The 4,118-nt window shown below is 52.8% G+C and overlaps 1 non-coding gene across 1 annotated transcript; it reads left to right on the forward strand.

Moving 5' to 3' along the window:
* Nucleotides 1–3,253: 3,253 nt before the first annotated feature.
* Nucleotides 3,254–3,360, forward strand: LOC132537184 (U6 spliceosomal RNA). The gene has a single exon (XR_009548647.1). It is a non-coding gene; the product is annotated as a U6 spliceosomal RNA (small nuclear RNA).
* The last annotated feature ends 758 nt before the right edge of the window (nt 3,361–4,118 follow it).

Below are 4,118 nucleotides of genomic sequence, written 5' to 3' on the forward strand. Positions count from 1 at the left end.
ATTATTGTAGTTACTGTTGTTATTGATGTTGTTGTTATTGGATAGAACAGAGAAATAGAGAGAGGAGGGGAAGACAGAGGGGGAGAGAAAGACACCTGCAGACTGGAACCAGGATTCTTACACAGGTCCTTGCACTTTGCACCATGTGTGCTTAACCTGCTGCGCTACCTCTGGACTCCCTTTAAATTATTTTTAAGGAGTTTATATTTACAATTAAATTTTGATTTGATAGAACAAGGAAATTCATACAAGGAGCGGAGATAATGGAGAGAAAGAGAGAGAAAGGCATGTGCAGCTCTGCTTGCTTGTCAATAGACACAACTTTGTCATGCACTTTTAGTCATTTTATCCTACAGCTATACTGTGTCCATTAAAATACAGGAAATTCATGACAGCATTGTTTTAATTTAAAAAATGTTATCTTGGGGGACTCCTTGGTGGGGATGCGGGCTGGGAGCAGAAGCCGCACAGCACCAGAGCTGTCACACAAAGGCCACACCTGCTGTCTCTGCTGAGGCCAACCTGACCTCGGAAACCTGCACCCAGGACATGGGATCCCTCGCCAGGGCACCGGTTCGCTGCGCACCAAGACCGCTTGCGCCCCTGGATCTATAGTTCCTGCGCCCACCCAGAGCACCCTGGAGCCTTCGTCTGCACACTGGAGCCGCCTGGAGTTGGCCATCCCAGCTGCCTCCAGCGCAGCCATGGAGCCTGGCGGCCCGGCCCCTGAGGCCATGACGACCCCACGCAGTGTTGCTTCGCACCCAGATGCCCCAGCGTTGGGGCCCCGACCCCCACGCTGACCCCCGGCCATGGCCATGCAGAGGATCCCAGCTTAGAAGTACTGCTGGGAATTTGCGATGGTGCTGTGCTGCACAGCTGTGACCAGGTCCATTGTGCAGGAGCCCATCTACTGGGATTCCTCCTTTCTTCTTTTAGCATTTGCCCTTCTTCCATAGCTAGTCAACAGCATCAGGTTGAGCCTGATGTAAAGTTTCGAGACCTCCTTTGAATCTGGAGAGGTGGCAGTCATTGACTATGTGGGTCATAGTCTGTAGCCGCAGGGGCAGTTCGGGTCGTCTCTGGCTCCCCAGCGATGGAACATAGAGGTGCACTGGCCATGGCCTGTTCGATAGCAATTGAGGAGGGCCCAATCATAACATGCTAGGTCAAAGCCGGGTTGACGCTTGCAGGGGTCTGTGATGAGGTGTTTGTTCTTTACCTCAGCTGACTGCCAGCTCTGTTTCCAAGAGACTGGAACAGAGAAGTTCAGTGTAGGCGTAGGGGACCAGATTGGGTGAGGAGATGTCAAGCGTTCCTCCAATTCCAAGTTAGTGTACCCCGGGTTCCCGAGCCCTCGGCAGCTAGGGTGTCGCGCCTGCCCAGGAAGGTGCTGGGTGGGTGGAGGGGCGAAGTCGGGGTGGAGCGCAGAGGGGCCGCGCACCTTAGAACCCAGCACCCTAGCCAAGAGAGATGGTGGCTGGGCTTGCCCAGACCCCGCGCCCCGGGCCAGGCGCACCCTGGAGAGGGTGCTACGCGCCCCCTCACCCCCACCCCCAGGACCCAGCGCCCTTGGCCGGGCGCCCTTGGCGGGGCGCTCCATGGGATTGCGGCCCTGCGCACCCCAAGCAGTGGCGCACCCTGGAGAGTTGTGCATGAGCCCCAGACCCCACATCCCCGGCAGGGACACTCTGGAAGGGTGGCTGCGTGCCCCCAGATCTTGCTGCTTTCAGCTTCAGCGAGGGCGAGCGCGAGCTCAGGGACCCCGTTGGAGAGTCTGGGCATTCCTTCCCTTTCCTCCCTGCTGGGAGAGGGGTCCTAGGGTGCCAGGGCCTCGCCCAGCGTGTCCCTGTAGGTGGCTTCGAGCACCCCGAGGGTGAGGACCTGCCCGCTCAGCTGGAGGCCGGGATTGCGCCCACCCCAAACCCCCACACCTCTGCACCCCGGGCAGGAGGGGACCCTGGAACCCACCGGCCTGAGGGGGCTTCGTGAGTGGCCAGGCCAGGAGAACTTTCCGCTAGCCTGCTCACTGAAAAAGTGCACCCACTGTCCTTCCTCTAGGTGTGGCCCATGAAGAGGTCTTCAGGGGGCGGCTGTTTGGAATGGTGAACATTTGACCTGGGACAACATGGGGAGCCGGGCTCCTAGACTAGGGTGAAGGCTGGGGCTGGGGGTGCGGTTCCAAGTTGGGGGTCCCCTCGCATTTCTAGAACAGAGTGTTTTCACTGTGTCTGTCTCTGTCTCTCTGTCTTTCTCTCTGTCTTTCTCTCTGTCTTTCTCTCTCTCTCTCTCTCTCTCTCTCTCTCTCTCTCTCTCTCGGCTGGCTCCAACCTGTGCAGAGCCCCGCGCCCGGGCTGTGGATCTGGTCTGGGCTGAGGGTTGGCACTTTGCAATGTGCTGGTCTGGGGAGGTCACTCCAAGTTCCCCCTCACCCCCACTGCTTCCTGGCTGCCTGGGCCTGGCTGGGCTCCATGCGCTGTGGAGTGTGGTTGGGGGCTCCTGGGGCTCTGTTTCTGCAGGGACAGTTCTGGGGAGTCCTGTGCTGTTGGCCTTCCAGCACAATGGGGCTGTCTGGGCGCTGGCTGGTGAGAGCTGCTCTAGGAGCCAAGGAGAGCAAGACAGGGGCCTATCTTGGAGCTGAGTAGGAACCAGGCAGGAACTACGGTTTTAAAAAAAGGAAATTTAAAAAAGGAAAAGAATGTTATTTATTAATACAAAAAAGAGAAGCAGAGCATGACTATGCCACATGCAATGCTGGGGATCAAATTCAGGACTTAATGCTTATAGATCCATTGCCCTAGCCATTCTGCAATTCTAGAGTATAAATAGGTTATTTTATTTTGTTGTTGTTGTTGTTGTCACTAAGGTCTCACTGTCTCCCTCTCTTTTTTTTCTTTTCTTTTCCATTCTTTTCTTATTTTTATTTATTTTCCCTTTTTGTTGCCCTTGTTGCTTAACATTGTTGTGCTTATTAATGTCCTTATTGTTGGATAACAGAGAGAAATGGAGAGAGGAAGGGAAGACAGAGAGGGGGAGAGAAAGACAGACACCTGCAGACCTGCTTCACCACCTGTGAGGTGGGAGCCAGGGGCTCGAACCCGGATCTTCCTCTACAGGTGGGGAGCCAGGGGCTCAAACCTGGATCTTTCAGTTGGTCTTTGCGCTTTGCGCCATGTGCGCTTAACCCGCTGTGCCACCACCCGACTCCAACTGTCTCCCTCTCTTAACACTTTTTAAATAAGATTATAATATAGTCCTGGCTTCGGTAGCACATATACTAAAATTGGCATGATACAGAGAAGATTAGCATGGCCCCTGCTCAAGGATTACACACAAATTCATGAAGCCTACCATATTTTTTTAAAAAGATTATAAAACATATGTACACACATATAAATAATTATAATCTTTTAAAGAGCCAGTTAATGCAAGCTGGGAGGTGGTTCAGTGGCAAGAGGTCTGGATTTGCATGTGTGGGATCCTAGGTCTGTCTGAACTCTGGTTCTACATATGCTGGAGCTCTTTTAAAAGATTTATTAATCAGTGAGGGAGAAAGGGAGGAGAAAGAGAGAGAGGTAGAGAGAGAGAGAGAGAGAGAGAGAGAGGAAACACTATAGCATCAGTCTGGAACATGTGATGCTGGAGGTAGAACTCAGGACCTCATGCTTGAATCCAAAACTCCAACCACTGTGCCAGCCTCCAGGTCTGCAGATTGGCTATAAACTCATGGTAATATTGTTCTTTTAACTGTACATCTTTTAAGTAATACAAAGATCTTTTAAAAATTTTTTTCAAATATTGTGCCTGGGGATCAATCCCACCCAGAACCTTGCACCTGCATGGAACAGCTGAGAAGCCTCCCCTGCCAGTCTCCATTCTATATCCTTTAAGAGAGGGAGACATGCAAAGCACTGCTCCTCTATGCATGGAGTCCCTCCCATTGCCTGCCTGTGGTGTTCAATTGCGGTGTCCAGGATCAGACCCCCAGCCACATGCTATATAAAGCACGTGCTTTACCCCCTGAGCCACCTTCTGGTCCTGAGTTGGGTGCAAATCGCAAGGACTGGAGTAAGGATCCTGGGTTGAGCCCCTTGTTCCCCACCTGCAGGTTTTCTCTT

This window comes from Erinaceus europaeus, chromosome 2 (genome assembly GCF_950295315.1).
Source record: "Erinaceus europaeus chromosome 2, mEriEur2.1, whole genome shotgun sequence".
NCBI lineage: Eukaryota > Metazoa > Chordata > Mammalia > Eulipotyphla > Erinaceidae > Erinaceus > Erinaceus europaeus.